The 17,042-nt window shown below is 42.5% G+C and overlaps 2 protein-coding genes across 18 annotated transcripts in view; both read left to right on the top strand.

The window, feature by feature from the left end:
- The window catches only part of LOC135184794 (uncharacterized), a 616,367-nt gene that overhangs the window by 450,537 nt on the left and 148,788 nt on the right, over positions 1-17,042 (top strand). The window lies entirely within an intron of this gene.
- Positions 4,816-17,042, top strand: part of LOC135184796 (UPF0500 protein C1orf216 homolog) — a 62,313-nt gene continuing 50,086 nt past the window's right edge. For all 3 annotated transcript variants that reach the window (XR_010306179.1, XR_010306180.1, XM_064160885.1), the window contains exons 1-2: positions 4,816-4,910; positions 5,424-5,493. The gene's annotated coding sequence lies outside the window, so the exon portion shown is untranslated. The remainder of the gene's footprint in view (positions 4,911-5,423; positions 5,494-17,042) is intronic.

The raw sequence follows: 17,042 nt of genomic DNA, 5'->3' as shown, positions 1-17,042 counted from the left end.
GTGCATATTTTCTAGATATATGAAAAGGGGTGGGGGGGTGTGGAACCCACCTCACAAACTTCTCGAGTTTCTCAATAACATGATAGTAAATAAACAGCACAGGAGAAACAAATGGAACAGGGAAAAAAAAAACCCAAACCCTACCAGAAAAAACATTAATGTTATAGCTTTGAGGTTCCACAGCTCACACATTTCAAATGGAAAACATGACAAAATGTTTCTCAGCTTTTTTTTCCCCTGCTCTTTACAGTAGATGTGGTTAAGTCTGCCCACACACCTCTGTGAGTCTTTTCATATTGCAGCATGTGCAGGGTGAATGGAGTCCACATTTTCCATGCCTCTTTGAGTTCCTCTCACATGCACGTAAACACACACACACAAGGTATACATAATTTAGATTTAGGAGCAAGTGCAATAAAGCTAAGAAAAGGTTACGCTTAATATTACACATATTTAGTCTTGGGGCAAATCTTCTCCTAACTGAAGCCAAACATTGGAGGCAAGGGAATTCAGCACAGGTTTCCCAGCCTGTCCAAGAGATTACTTGTGAAAGCCAAAGTGGTGTGTTGAGAAGTCGATGCTGAAGAATAACTGAGCTCTGAGTGGAAAGAGGTCTCCTGTGGCAGTTTAAGAAAGGCTGAGGAAGAGAAACAGCTGTTTCTGGATTATCCATTACCTTGGAGCGAAGATTGCATCCTTCCTAGTCCTTTTCTTGCTGTTTGGTGTATCCCAAGCAACAGTGCCACATGCTGAAGCAAACATCCCCATCCCAGCATGCCGAGTTCCAGTTCCCCCATCTTTCTCCCTTACGCTGATGACCATCCCCACCTTAGCAGCACACTTTATTTCAAGAGCCCTTGTAGGAAGCATTTGCCATTTTAGGGGTTTTGGTTTCAGTTATCAAAGCATTTTGTTGTACGTTAAGGAATGCAGAGTGCAGGCAACTTGATGGCTTTCACAACCCTGGTTCCATTTCCTGGTGCTTTAAGGCAACACTTAGCTTTTTACTCTCCAGCCCCTTATATTCTCTACATCTGCTATTCTAATGCCTGCATTCATCAGCAGACTGGCAATAATAAATTTTCTTCTTTCCTTTCTCTTTTCTTTGCAAAGCCTCTCCCTTGCTCACACGTTTGTCATTTCTTTGCAGTTGACTGCTGACTGGCCAAACCTCTGTGAACAATAATTCCATTATAATGTAAGCCAGGGGCATGGCTGGCTTTATGGTTTGACTGGAGGCAGGTGAAAGAGTGGAAAGGAGATTGTTTTAAACTCTTAATCATCACTCATCTTTTTTTCAATATTCATCGACAAGCTTTGCTTTTTTTTTTCTCTTGGAGCCCAGGCACTCTTCCAGCCTCTTATTTCTTGGTATTAGCCCAATACATTCCTTACAAGGGTGTTTCTGCAGTCATGTGAACACAAACCTTTGGTCCATACAGTCCAGCAAGGCCTGGTTCACAAACCAGTGAACTTACACCAAAATATCACTTACATTGCCAAAGCCTGAGAGGCATGAGAGGCAACAGCTGAGTGCACCAACCATGAGCTCACATCCTCACACAGTGCAGCTGAGTTTATGTTATGTGGATGGTAAGTCTAAAACTTCAGTGATCACTTAAGAAACTCTAAGAAATGCTGAGTGATTCCTTTTGATTCAGAACTATTGAATAGTAGAATGATTGGATTGGATCTTAAAGGTCATCTAGTCATAGAACCATACAATCAACCAGGCTGGAAGAGACCTCCAAGATCATCCAGTCCAACCTAGCACCCAGCCCTATCCAGTCAACTAGACCATGGCACTAAGTGCCTCATCCAGGCTTTCCATGTCACTTGTGACCATTTCACCTGTTTCCATTCAGCTGCCCTAGGCTTCTTTTTACCATTAATATACCTGTAGAAATTCTTGGTGTTCCCTTTGACTTCCCTGGCTAGATTAAATTCAAACTCTGCCTTGGCTTTTCTAACCAGATCTCTAGCTGTTACAGCTTTCCTGAAAGTAGGTGGTACTCAGGATTTAGTCCATGGAGGGAACTGTTTTAGTAGCCATTGTCTTTTATAGAGGGTTAAGCTACTGACATGGACTTATATCAATTAAAAAAATAAGGGATTTGAAATTCTAAACCAAATTAAGGCTAAAACAAAGAGAGGAAATCAGAATAAATAACAGATGATTAAAGGGCTTCTTCTCTTGTCCTCTTCAGCCAGCACTTACAGATCTGAGAATGTGTTCACAAGTATTTTGATCGTGGGTTTAGATTTTCAGGGTGTTTAGCTTCTGAAAGTATCTTCAGATCATTAAATATTTTTTTTCCAGAGCAACAGAATGAGGTTCTTGGACGGTATAGGCAGAAATGGTGATTATCTATGATAACAAATTCTCAGTAATATAAACACTTTCTGCTCAAGCTTCCTCATCTCCACCACATAATCTAATTGTCATTGATTTCGAAAGCAGTTTGGTTTCATTTGATCACTGGATATTAAACAGCTTCTGAAGTTATAAAAACCCCAAAGCTTTGCTAGAAATAATTTTTATTTCCTTGGCAGACTGTAACAATTACAACAATTATGTAGAAACATGAATATACACACATTTCCTTTCCATTTTTATATCTTCAATTATCTGGCGTTCTTCAAACATTTTGTGCAGGTGACTAAAAAATACTTAGCTTTGTTTTGCAGGCACAAAGGAAGGAGATGCTTAAAGATGACAAAGAAAGAAAGAATATTGTGGAGTTTCCACTGAGAAAAAAAACAACCCCAAGCACAATTATATGAAAACTGCTCTGAGTTTCTTTGACCAAAGCAGACTTCACATTTTTCAGCATTTTTACCTTTTAACCTTTATCTAATTTACTTCCCCCCCCCATTTTTACTTTTCCTTTATTTTTTCCAGCCTGTCAGGTCTCCTTGAGCCAATATTTGGCTTCTTATAGCACACTGAGCAGTGTTCTTGATGTTAAATTGGATAATTGGTGGAGCATATGTTCTCTCTGCCTATGTAGGATCATTTATAGGTGTCATGGTTTTAAAGATAGCCTTCAGAAATTAAGCTCTCAAATGAAATTGGAGAAAAAAATGCAGAATTATATTTGGAGAGAGATACAGAGAAAGACATTACAAAGCAATTACCCATCTCTGGCAACCCCCCTTTAATTTTTCCCCCAACCCCAAAAAACTATATCTGCACTCCCTGGTGCTCCAATCCTCTCCCCCCACCCCGACCAATGCCTCTGCCATCCAAGAGGCCTAAACAAGCTTCTGGAGGCCCCAAAGCAGGCTTACTGTTTACATGTTCTTCCCCATAGAGCAGCTCCCACCAGACACAGGGCAGGAGGAGCAGGAAAGGGGAGCGAGCTGGTCTTGTTGTGAGCTTATAAAGAGATAGCAGAATTAGGGGATTGAATAACAATCTTCTGGTCCCCAGAAGATTTTTTTAACCCTGCAATCCTCAACCTGGGACAATAGGTCTATCATTTCTAAGAGTCCAGTTCTGACCCACTTGCTCCCACCCAGTGTGCTTTTCTATAGTGCACCAGGTAGTTCCTAGCTGCCAATCTGCAGCCTGGGAAAAAATGGCCTCAGGGCACACCTCACTCTCTACAAGTCCTGAAAGGAAGCTCTAGGAAGTTGGTGGTTGGTGTCTCTTCTCCCAAATAAGCGATAAGACAAGAGGAAAGAGCCAAGGAAGGTTTAAGTTGGATATTAGGAAAAATAAGCTCACCAAAAGGGTTGTCAAGCCAACAATAGTGAAGTGATAGACTCCCCATACCTGGTGAGCTGTAAAGCCAGGGAGCTGTGGTGCTGAGTGATATGGTTTAGTGGTCACCTGGCAGTGCTGGTTAACAGCTGGGTTTGATGATCTTAAAGATCTCTTCTTGACTCATTCTAGAACTCATATAATAGGTTCTTTCCCTTGTAATGGCTCCCAAATTTGTATCTGTTTGCACAGCAGAGAGCTATGCTCAAAGCTTCTGTGTTCTCCTTTGGACTATGTAAAAAACATATGGATGTAATCCTGTGATTAAAAACAAAGATCCCTCTAAACAGGTTCCCGGGGAAGCATTTGGTGAGTCTACAAAGGGATCACAGTTAATTCTAACTGAAGAGCACTTTAAAACTATTAGGACATAGTAATTTTAGCAGTTCAACAGATGATTAAAGTGTCATTTTCTAAAATACTCTCACTGGAGGGTTTTGTTGTTTTCTCCCCCCCCCCCCCCCCCCCCCCCCTTCTTTCCTTGAAGAAAACATTTAATTGCTCCAATGAGCCACAGCTACTTTCTGGATGTGCAGTAATTTGTATACCCTGCTCACAATATATACAGCTATTTTTCATATTTGCTGGTGAATGTATTCCCTGCAGTTCCAATCAGTCACCACTAACTGACTGTGTCTCAGTGCCGATGCTCTGGTTTTGCAGTAACGTGACCTAACACACTTTGTAATGCCCTTCTGATAGAAACAGCTTCTGTTATTTTACCTCTCACATAACACCAGCAGCTGAAGCCCCAGCTCATGGCATCAGCAAAGTTTGCTTTGATTTTAGTTTGAGAATGTGCTCTGGCATCACCAATCTGTGTATTACAAACCCAGTCTCTCTAACAAGCAAATTAAAGCCTTGCCTGCAAATGCCAACAGCGCTTGTGACTTCTTGTGTCCTGGATCCACTCAACAGAATCTTTAACCAGCTGTGGGCAGTTAGCAGTTTGGAGTCAGTTAGGGCAGCTGACCTGAGTTAGCTACAGGTGTAGCCCAGCCCATAAAGTATAAAAGAGGAAATTTGCTAAGAATCACGGGTTCAGAGAGTGTCAGGGGCCGGAAGAGACTGTGAGAGATCATCTGCTCCAGACTCTTTGTCAGAGCAGGTTCACCTAGAGCAGCTCCTACTGGAACACATTCAGGTGAGTCTTGAATATTTCTATAGAGGGGGACTCAACAACCTCCCTGGGCAGCCTGTGCCAGTGCTCTGTCACCCTCATGGTGAAAAAATTCCTCCTTGGGTTTACATGGAGCCTCCTATGCCTCAGCTTCCACCCATTGCCCCTTTTACTGTCACCGGGCATCACCAAGAAGAGGCTGGCTCCATCCTCCTGACATAGTCCTCCTGAATCTGCTTCTGTTCTTCTCTGGAGAGATTTGCTTGCCATTCTGCTTCTGGTGAATGCTTTCCTGTTCATTGTGACCACTGTATATTCACTGGACTGAGTATAATTCTCTTCATATTGACATTGGTATTAGTTTGGTTGTTTTATTAAATCCATTTTCTTTTCCTACTCGCTCTTTTCTGCTGGGGAGTGGTCACTGGGTTATAGAACAACTCCACTATCCTTTATTTGGAGCTGAGTGTAGGCAAGTTGAAAGGCTAAAAATAGCTTAAGTGATCAAAGAGTGGGGGACTTCTCTTCCCATCCCAGATGCTGAAGTGAGCCATCTCCTCTACCAGGCAGCTATTCTTCACACAGTACTCCTTGAGCATGTGTCATGGTGAGTAACTAATATTCATCTGCTTTTATTGTGTTGGTAACATCCTATCCAAGAACTCAGTTTTTTCCTGATGAATTATTTTCCTGTCTTGCCTGAATGGTGACATCTGGCTGGGTGTGCAGCACACTGGCAGCCTTGCCTGCCTTTAGATCCTGCCTGTGTAACAAATCCAGCTCAATAGATGATTTTTCAAAGTCAGAATGTTGTTCGTGGCAGAGTATTATTGTTACTGGCTTGTGATTTAGGCTGATGTTGCGTCCCTTTTTACTTTACACTGTGCAAAAGCTGGCCAGGTCCAAAATTTCACCTGGTAACTCAGGTTTGGAAAGCATTTTGTCTGTAGCTTTTTCATGAGCAGTGTGCATGAGCAGCAATTTTCTCACCTTAAGGTGAGAAGATTCCTTGTGGGATAGAATCCCAGTGTGGCAGATTTTGGAAGGTACCTTTGGACATCCTCTCTTCCAGACCCCAGGCTAAAGCAGGGTCACCCAGGATTGCAATGCTGAGGCAGGTTTAGAATCTTTTCAGAGAAGGAGACTCTACAGCCGTTCTGGGCAGCCTGTTCCAGTGATCCAGCACCCTCACAGGAAAGAAGTTTGTTCTCTGTGTTTCAGAGTTCAGTTTCATTGTGGAAACAAATCATGGCAAGTGAGTGCCACTATAGAGCCTTGAAGTTCATTCAGTATCAAGGTTTGCATTATCTCATCTCATCCATGGGATCCACCATTCATTCATTATCGTCTATCACTTTATATTCCTTTTCTTGCAGATTTCTTTTCTCATTAGAACAGACACAGAACACACTAGGCATATTCTCTGTGTTTGAACTGTCTTTTTGATTTTGAGGGAATTGTTTTTCCATAAGGACCATCATAGCAACATTAAGCTTCTGCCCATGGTGAAACAGTTCAGTAAATAACTCTTTGGTATGCTACCTGGCACATCACTGCTGTGAGAAAGTAGCTGCTGGTGGTTTAATCGCTAGGACCACTCTAAAATGAATTCCTCTTGACCTCTTGTATTTTCAGATCTTGTGTGAGAGTGCCTATTGAAAGGCAAAACTTCAATATATTTCCCCAGGATTTCTCACGGATACCTTGAATGTTTTTATTTGCTTTATAATAGTTCCCAGGAGCACATGCCAAGGACTGGGTACCCCTTGTCATAAAAACATGAAACAGAGCGCCTCTAAGCAAAAAGCATCCACAGCACAGAGTACCCAGTTGCCAGCAGTGACTTGTTGAGCTCTCTTTGCTCATGCTTTTGGTGCCCAGAATAACTTGATGAGGCCTTTGAACTAGGAAAAAGAAACTTGATGCTGCCTAGGCTTTTCCACAACACGTCTGGCCCTGACAACTACGGAGTGTGGCTTCCCCCTCACTTGTAACCTTGGGCTGGAAGGGGTCATAGTGTTCATACTTATGTCCCAGCCTCCATCCAACTTCTTAAATCTTTTGAACTCTTTTTTCCCTACATGCAGCAACCTGTCTAGTCTCCAGGTGGTTGGCAAAGAGGAGTGCCCACACCTGTGTGGTTGTGACCATAGCTAAATTTCTGCTGACACCAGCAACATTGTCCTTTAGAGTCACCATGAAAAATAGACCTCACCCAGGATGACTTGTGCTTTTAACAGCTAGAGAACTCATTACTCATGTGAGATTCAGCCTTTTTCACTTTTTAGTTCAGCACAGCAGAGTCTCATGGCTTACAGGAGAAGCACACAGAGCTAAATCAGCTCACCAACCATAGTGCCACACTTCAGTTAAATCTTTTTTAACAGCAAAGCATCAGCTTATTGCTGGTCTAGGATCACTGTGATGGTTAAGTGAGGAATTTGGAGATCCAAGGGACATAAACAGTTGTAAATACTGCTCTGCAGAAATGCATAAGAAGATGCAAACCAAAACCAGTCCTAATACTAGGTAACTTTCAGATTACGTTATGCACAACTTGCTATGTGCCAGATCCATCCAGAAGTAAGTCCACAGATCAAACAGATTTGTACCTTCTTGCCTTGGAGTTAAGTTTAGCTCAGAACACCAATTAGAGAAAGCAGAGCTGATGTTCAGCCCTGCTAACAACAAAATGAAATGCTGAAAATCAGACTGGTTTCTGACAGAATGGGCCAAATGCTGCCCTCAGTTACATTCCCAGGCCTCAGATAACATGAGTATAATTGAAAGCAGTTTTGGTTCAATATTTCTTGTATTTTAGAACCTATGGAGCAATCAAGCAGTATGACCTTTTGAGGTCCACCCGAGAAGCAAGTTCTGCTCTGTATGGGATTCAGACTAATCAATATCTTATTACGATCACAGCCTGGTTTTTTTACAACAGAAACATACTGGGAATAGCCTGGATGAAACACTACTTCTTGCAGTGGCTGAGACTCAGCAGATTCACAAAATCTCTGCTTTGCAATGAAATTGCATGGAAGTTCAAGCTGTATTGCACAACATGATACAGACATCCCCAATCTTAACTCACTCAAGCACTCCTGATTAAGCCAAATCTCCAACCAATAGCCAAGCAGACTTGCTGAGAGTTTAGAATGTTACACCAGTTCATATAAATAAATAGTAATACAAGCTGGGATTTACTTGTCAGATATGATATAACAATCAGAAATGTGGTATGGAGTCAATATTGGTACCAGGTCTTATTTTCATGTTGAACTATAGAAGACTGAATTCCAGGTGGGAATCTGAACTCCCCAGGGAGCCCATGACTCTTCAAGAGCCGGTGTTATCACCCACTGGTTTCAAGCAGTAGAGGTGACTGATAGCATCCTTGACTTGAAGAAATGTGGTGAAGTTCTGCTATTGAAGACAGTGGCATCTCTCCAGCTCACTTCAGTGAGGTCAGATTTTCACTTATGAGCTTAATGTGAAATAGCAGTGGCATTTTAGGTGTATCTGAGCACACATGTGGACAAGTAGAGGGGGGAAAGAAAGGCACTGGGCCCTTTCCTTTATCCGAGACCATCTTCGAGGAAGCATGCAGCAACTTTTCATGTATGCTCTCCTGCATTGTAATTCAGGAATAGGCAGGGAAAAAGCAAAAAGCTCTACTCAAGGTACCTTTTTACTTCAGAACAGGCTTGTTTTCTTAATATGAAATAACCAACAGCCCTGTTAATAGAATCAATAATGAACTAACGTCAGGTTGTAGTTGTTCTTCTATTTTTCATACCTTCATTTTTATGGTAAATAGTGCCTTTAAATCACTGAAGAACAAAGTCACTGAACTGGTAAGTTATGTTAACAAAACCACTTCAACTAGTCCTGCTAACCTCTCAGTAAGGCTTGCAGTTCTGTGTTTTACCATATTACATGTGAGAGTTGGGATTGTTCAACCTGGATAAGAGAAGGCTTAAGGGAGACCTTAAAGGGGTGTTTCTGTACATAAAGGGGGACTACAAGAATCACCCAAACATTCAGGTTGGAAAAGACCCTCAGGATCACCAAGTCTAACAGATACCCCTACTCTAAAAGGTGCACCCTGAATCATGTTCCCAAGCACCACATCCAAACAATTTTTAAACACATCCAGAGTTAGGGAATCAATCACCTCCCTAGGCAGCACATTCCAGTGCCTGACCACTCTTGCTGGGAAAAAATGTTTCCTAATATCCAGGCTAAACCTACCTAGTTGCAGCTTGAGGCCGTTTCCTTTTGCTCTATCACTATTTACCTGTGAGAAGAGACCACTAGCAAGCATTCCACTACATCTCTTCAGGTAGCTGAGGACAGCAATGAGGTTTTCCCTGAGCCTCCTTTTTTTCAAATTAATCATCCCCAGCTCCTTTGGTGGCTCCTCATAAGATTAATTCTCTAGCACCTCAATATCCCTCTTGTAATGAGGTGCCCAAAACTGAGCACAGTGCTTGAGGTGTGGCCTCACCAGGACAGAGTACAAGAGGACAATCACCTCCCTATTCCTGCTGGACACAGCATTTCTAATATAAGAAAGACAAGTGCAGACTTTTTAGCAGGGCCTGCTGTGCCAAGACAAGAAGTGATGGCTTTAAACTAAAAGAGGGGAGACTTAGTTTCACTAGAAGGGAGAAATTGTTTGTGATATGGACAGTGAAACACAGGCCGAGGCTGGCAGAAGTGGTGTTTTTTGCTGGATGCTCGTTTGGGTTAGGAGTAGCTCTAAAGGCAGTGAAGAAAGACAGAAAGAATGTCTGGAGGCTTTCAAACTCCTCTTTCAATGAGGTGAGGGACCTTGGGAGGTCCCTTCCAACCCAGACCACTCTATGATTCTAACTTGGTAATGTGCTGAGGAACTGGTATGAAGTAGGATTTTTACATCCCTTTCAAAGTAGGTTAGGAAATCTGTAGCACATCCCTCTGCATTCTGCATCTGCTTGATCATTTTTTGCTGTAAAGCAAAATTAATCATCTTTCACTTGTGTATTTGGGGGAGACAGGAACAATTTTTGTTAAGAGTGATCAGAATATTTCCAGAATTAGTGAAGTCCTATTGGAGTCAAACCCACCTGGCACTCAGGCTGTGGCTTGGGACCTTGTAAGCTATGAGGCAATGCCATATGCATCCTTAAAACTGAAATAATGAGAGGACCAGAACTGTTGTAGCATGGGTACAGGAGCTCAAAGTATCTGAATGAAGCTGGTCTTTTCCATACTAATGTTCTATTGCTGCTAATAGGGAGGGAAAAAAAGGCTTTTTTTTTAAGAGATGAGAGTAGAAAGAAATATTACTAATACTTTAGCAAGATCTATGTATTCTAGCTGCAATGAACTGAGAAAGGTCAAATTTTCTCTCATCTTTTTTTTTTGTATTCTCTAACTTCTCACCCATCTTTGTTGTACTAATGAAATTAAGATATCTTTCATGATATAACTGTGAGCTAGGGGGATCTAAATTACCTTCATCTGGCATCATTCCAGTATACTATAAATGAAGTAATTGTCCTTGACTATAAAATTTGCATTTTCAAGACTTAATTGCCATCATTACATCTTTTTGTAATTCTATTAATTTAACTGAATGGAGCATTTGGTTTTATGGTAAAAATTTGCATTAAACCATTGTACATCTAAATAGAATTTTAATATTTGCTTGAAAAGCTCAGTACAGTTGTCCCACAGGACCTAAATAATTTCACAAGAAGAGAATAGGAAGCAGTCACACTTTAGGTCAACAAACAGGTTTTCTTTTGGTGAATATTAACAGAACTTGCTCTAACAGGCTTCATGTGCTGCAAATCATTCCTGCCTGAGCAGGAGTCTTATTAATCCACGATTTCCACACCATAACTGTTAATAGGGAGCATTTATCCACGTAGCACGTAGGTAGGATGCATGTTTGTTTGTTCTGTGCTGGAAGGATAGGCACCTGAGAGCATCTGTTCTAGTGGGAGTTGTGCCTGCCTAGGGCAGGGGGTTGGAACTAGGTGATCATTGAGGTCCCTTGCAACCTAAGCCATTCTATGCTTTTAAGGACTTTTGAGTCCCTCTCCCACTGTTAAGCTGTAGGTTTTGCTACTGCTGAGATCTTACCAATGATTATCAAAATCTGAAGGATGAGGTTCAGGAGGATGGGGCCAGACTCTTTTGGGTAATACTCAGTGACAGGACAAAGGGCAGTGGGCACAAACTGGAACACAGGAGGTTCCACCAAAACAGAAGGATAACTCTTTCATGTGAGGGCGGCAGCACTGCATCAGGCTGCTCAGAGAGGATGTAGCATGACTCAATATTAGGGAGACCTAATAGCAGCCTACATGAAGGAGGGAGAGAGATGGTTTACAAAGGCCTGCAGTGACAGGATGAGGGGCAATAGCGTCAGACTAAAGAAGAACAGATTTAATATGGGATACTAGGAATGGGCTCTTTACTATGAGGGTGATGAAACACTGGAAGAGTTTGCTCAGCAAGATGCTTGAGGCCCCTTGTCTGGAGACATTCAAGGTGAGACTCGACAGGGCTCTGGGCACTCTGGTCTAGTTGAGGATACCCCTGCTGACTGCCGGGCAATTAGACTGGATGACTTCAGAGGTCACTTCCAACTCAGACCATTCTATGATTCTTCTCTGGAGAAACTAAAAACCCACCTGGACGCAGCAATGCTGAGCAACCTGCTCTGGGTGACCCTGTTTTAGCAGAGGGACTGCACTAGATGATTCCTGAGGTCTCTTCCAACGCCTACCATGCTGGGATTCTGCAATGCATTGCAGCTGCAATGGTGCAATGTGTGTTTTTTGTCAGTGTGTATCAGAAATCAGCAAGCATTATGAATGATGAATATTAATTTCTATATTAATCTGTATCATTATGAATGTTGAATATTAATTTCTATATTAATGTTTATTATTACTATTTAAAAACCTGGAAAAAAAACCCTGCCATTTTTTGGCTTTTTGGTCGGGAGGAAATAATTGCACAGAATCAAACACTTTAAACAAAGAGAACTTGGAAAATAGTAATATGAAAACAGGAAAAATTCTGACTGTGCTTATGGAATCTTGGCATTAACTCCAGCAAATGTGCTCATGACACTTTGCTCCTTGAGTCAGTCTCTTGTATTAAAGACCCTTTCAAAGTTGCAATGGTCATCCCAGGGCAAAATACAAAACCTTTCAGGCAGAGGGGCAGGAGCTGCTGCTGAGCTGCTAGTGGGAGCTGCAACAGGTGGCTGCCTTTGACCAGCCGCAAACGAGCAGAGGCAGGAAGGCTCCGTCCTGAAGGCAGGGTGCAGAAAAGTGCACTTCCCAAAATCATCCCCCTTTAACTACTTCATTTTGAAAACCAAACTGGCCGATGGGCACTAGCACCGTTGTCCTGGCCGATGAATTCACAGCTTCGTGCCTCCTTTGACCATGCAGGCGCGGTGAGGGCAGCACACGGCACCTGGTGCGAGGCCCCCTGAGCTCTGCACCTGGTGCGAGGCCCCCTGAGCCCCACACCTGGTGTGAGGCCTCCGAGCCCTCAAGGCTTTGCTGAGGGCAAGCCCTTATTGTTTGCTCTTCTGAGCTGGCACCCACAGCCTGGCACAAAAGGAGGAGGAGAGCAGGACTTAGGCCCTCCCAGGACGCAGTGGTAAGCTAAGACTGCCCTGCTGGGGCTGGGTTAATGGTGGGGCCTGGTGACCTTAGAAGTCTCGCTCAAACAAAACGATTCTGCAGTTGCAAGCTTGGAACTGGGCCCGAGTCTTTGCAGCAGATTTACACAGTGCTTGGAGGAATGGGACTTGATGTCAGGTCTTTGGAGGTGCCCAAGCTGCTAGGTCCGTTAGGAAGCAGGTCTTTTGTAAGCCTAAAGCCCTAGTTGTGACCAGGCGCTGGAGGGAATGCCTGCCACGGGGGTGAGGAAGCAGCTCTCCATGTGGGTCAGGAAGGTCGCCGTGTTCTGTGCCTTGTTAATAGCCATCACTCAGCTGTGTAACGTTATTTCTGGGGGTAATCGAGGTGGATTTGGTTCATATTCAATGTGTCTGTGTGTTTCTTTTGAAAAGAGTGGTTTTTTTCCAATGTATGAGCAATGTTTCATGAGAGAGAAAATCTGCTTGTGACAGAAATCTCATTAACTGCTCTTAATGTACGTTGTATTTACTGGACTTCATAATCGTTGCATAATTAAGCTTCACAACTGGCTTGTGAAGCAGAAAAGATGAAGGATGTCTCCATTAAAGAGATTTATGGGATGGTGAAATTGTAGGAAGATTTAGTGTACAGGTACCACCTCTCATTGCTTTCAGTGTCCAAATACTTCTGAGGGCCTGAAGCTCATGCAAAGCTGTGTCATGAGAAGATGGTCCCAGGCTAGGCCCAAGACTGGGTGTGCAAGATGAAGCCTCCACATGAGGTCATGACTCCTGGGGAGGTGTCGCAGTTGCTTTGCCTTTTGCTCTTACCTCTTGAGTGCGAATCATGCTTACTTGCTTTGAGGATTGTGTGATAGTTCAGGGTAGCCTGGAAGTGCAATAGCAAAGTGGTAAGAACAGGTAACTCTTCATGTTTCTTCTGCACCCATCCACAGACATAACATTTCTATAAGGGTTGGGGCCTTTACTGGAGAAACTTTTAGTGTCGCAAAAAGGAGGGAAAGGGATGGTAAGAGCTACATCTCAGTGCTAAATCTCCCTGTCCTATAAGTATCAGCACTGCTATGCCATCAGAGTGCATATAGTGGCTGTTGTTAGCATGAAATTGTGATGGGTAGAAGAGCTAGCCTTCATATCCCCCTTTTTCTTCACCTTTCTTTCTATTGAAATGTCTTGGCCTCAGCCACCTGCTCTCCCACTCCCCCTCCTCAACAGGACAGAAAGTTGAAAAGAAGGTGGAAAAGCTCATGGGGTTGAAGTAAAGATCACTCGCCCCTTACCATCTACTGTGTTGTTCTAGGCATGTGCACAGGCTAAGAAGCTGCCCAGGATATCTGCTCTACACAAGCAGGACTGTGTATTTTCCACTTCAAGGGGGATCTCATGCATGTTCTTTCTTAATGGGTGAATTTCATTTGATGTAAACATTATGCCAAGGCTGAATTTCTAGGCAGTTTGTATGATGGTGCATTAGAATCAGGGGAAAAAAGAAAAAAACACAAAAAAACTCAAACATAACAACAGCAAAAAAAACTCCAAATCCAAACCAAAATGCATATTCTTTTGAAAAATTCAGGTCTAGCTGTTAGCATCAATTATTTCAAACACCTACTGACTTTTCTGGCACATCTATCTCATTGAATCTTGGAAGTGATTTTATGTGCTTGAAGCGTTTGATGGCGTAATCAGCTTCTGCAAAGCAATACAAAAGATCCTGAGCATTGCCCTGGCAGATAGTCATGTCAAACCTGACACAGAAACAAACGTGAGGGAACAATTGTTGTTAAAGCACATTGCATCACTTTGCATGCTAAAGCATGTGCTCTGGTAATCCACCATGCTGACGTGTCCCTCTGCTGATGCCGTTTGAGTAGGGACTGCATCCTTTAAGCTGACATGCACATTGCTTTGCAGACTGATTTTGTTAAGTATCATTGGCATAATGGATGCTCAGAAGAGACTTATAATCTTGAAAGGTGGCTTGAACCCACAGATCTCATACATGTTCTGGTGACTGGGAGCATTTTGGTAACTCATTTTATAGCATCTCATGCTGGCTGGGGCAAAGGCAAAGTAAACATTCGCCTAGGGCAGCAGACTTGAAAGAAAAGTGATCCAGGTCTTCTTTTTTACTTGCTCTCTGATGATGATGACAGGATTTCAATCCTTTAACCTGCCTCTCTGCTGTCTCTCCCACTCCATTTTCTCTGGCTTAATTCTTGTGGAAATCTAAATATTTTTGTCTCTTTGTTTCTTTATTTCCAGTCTCTTCTAATTCATCCCCCTTTTAAAATGCTTGCTGGTTTCTCCCAGCTTTTCTGGGAAGAAGAAAACACTTCCTACTTGAGCTATTCCAGGAGAGAGAGGATTCCCTGTCCCCTTTCAGCCTTGCATCTCTTTCTGGAAATAAATATTTACTCCTGTATTTTTCTGCCTTTGTAGCATAAACCTTTGTCTTTATGGCAGCATGAGCTCTCTATATATAAGCAATGCAGGTTCCCATGCAAAAGTTTGCCAGGTCATTTGCCTGTGGATAGCCGTTGCTTTGAAAGAGCTTTTTTTGTGCTGGGGGAAGAAAATCAGACAAATGTGGAGATCTTTGTTGGATCGCTTATGATTCATGAGGTGAAACAGGATGCAAGTAAGATGTTGTCAGCATGTTACTGAATCTCTGGAAAGGAGTGGCTTGCTCTGCTGGTAATGCAATGTAAAATTAGATTGCAGAATTCATTGCCATTGGGATGTTACAGAAGCCAAAAGGCATGTGCAGCTTCAAAAGGGAATTAAGCAAATTGTTCCATCAATGACTGTTAAACACAGTTATCTAGGTGCAGCACCAAACTCAGGAAACTCCTGAACTAGTGGTTGCTGGAAGCTATTTGGCTAAACCAATGCAACTATCACACTCTCCAACAGCCAAGAGTTCCTGTTCTTGATGTGTTAAGGCTGAGCTTTCAGTCTCTTGGTAATCCATGCCTTGTGGTTAAGGTGTACCATCGTGCACTTAGTCATCTGAAAGTGTCATTGTTTGGAGAGGAAACCTATTCCAAGTGGAAGTTTCTTCTGTCTTGAAGACACATTAAAATGAGAACTCTACTCAGCTTAAGTGTCCTGTACTTTCTCATATGGTTTATACTTGTGTCCAATGAGCTTAGTGGCCTTGTCTGTGAAAATGGGCAGAGTTCGGAAAGGAGCTCATTCTTCCAAACAAGAAAGCAAGAATGTGGATAGTCAGTGTGGGCGCTCATACATGTACTGCATGTCCTTCAGCATGGAAATTTCCCCCTCTCTTGTCTTGAAGATTTTAATTGCCTTAACTTGCTTGACTTAGCTAATTCCACCTCACTTTAGCATGTGGGATAGGCACCCATTGCCTCAGCCTAAAACGAAAGAAGCTGCAGTGTGTTACTCTTTTAGAAAGATGAAACAGCAACCTTCTCTTGAGAGAAATGTAAGTTTCTAGAACCAGTAAACTGGCAGCTTGACTTACCATGCACCCAAGCAATGACAGAAGTCTCTGAAAGGCTTCTTACACTGGTGTAAGTACAACTATCACACATAAGAGAGCAGCAGATCTTTCACTCATCATTTTTGCCTTGGGAAGTGGAGTTTACATATACAGGCATTTATTTGCTGCACCCTGTCTCAGATCCCCACTGGCAATGGTAGTTATCTAGGTAATCTTGTGAAGAGAAGCAAGGAACTGTGAGTAATTTGCTAAGTGTGAGGTCAAACAGTGTTTTTGCTTACTGCTTTCAAAATCTTAATTAGCACAATACCTCCACTAGGTGTTGGAATCTCTTCGGGAGTCACTAAGGTGATAGTGGTGGTGTCTTGGTGGAGGTTTTAGAAAGGATGGGGAGAAAGCTTGCAAAGTGTCAAATAATGCCTTGATAGGGGATAAGCCTGCTTTATGTTCTTCTAATGCTCTTCAAGTAGATATAAAGGAGACTCTGTAAGCATGACTGAGGATAAAAATGTGGCCTGGTATAACTAGAACCAATAAGAGCTTATTAGTGCCTTCTGGGTCCAAGGAAGACTTGGGACTACATGTGCCAGCAATGTATTAACAGGACCTTTGCCTGGAGCTTAAGGAGGTTTACCAGGGGTTCAAGTTTTGAGTAGATAGAGCTGCAGGGAACTTAAGTGTTACAGGGAAGCATTACCTCATTTTGATTTTCAGAACCTAACTATGCTTGCTGTCTCTGGAAAGGATCCTTTATTTCTTCTGTTCATCCTCGGACTCCAATGGGATTCTTTTTTGTTAGCCTGTCCTCTCTTCAGCCAAGTAAAAATTGCACTCCATATCTCATCTTACTTTAAGAAACAAGTATGTAGAGATACACATCTCTAAAGCAAACCTCCAGACATTTTTGAGGCTTATCTTTTATTAATTGCATATAGCTTACATTTCTGTTACTTTCTAATCACTTAAAAACTGCTCATAGAAGAGTGGTAGGCTTTTAGCTGATATTTCT

Source organism: Pogoniulus pusillus, chromosome 21 (assembly GCF_015220805.1).
Source record: "Pogoniulus pusillus isolate bPogPus1 chromosome 21, bPogPus1.pri, whole genome shotgun sequence".
In the NCBI taxonomy this organism is placed as follows: domain Eukaryota; kingdom Metazoa; phylum Chordata; class Aves; order Piciformes; family Lybiidae; genus Pogoniulus; species Pogoniulus pusillus.
This window is presented reverse-complemented; position numbering and strand designations above follow the sequence as displayed.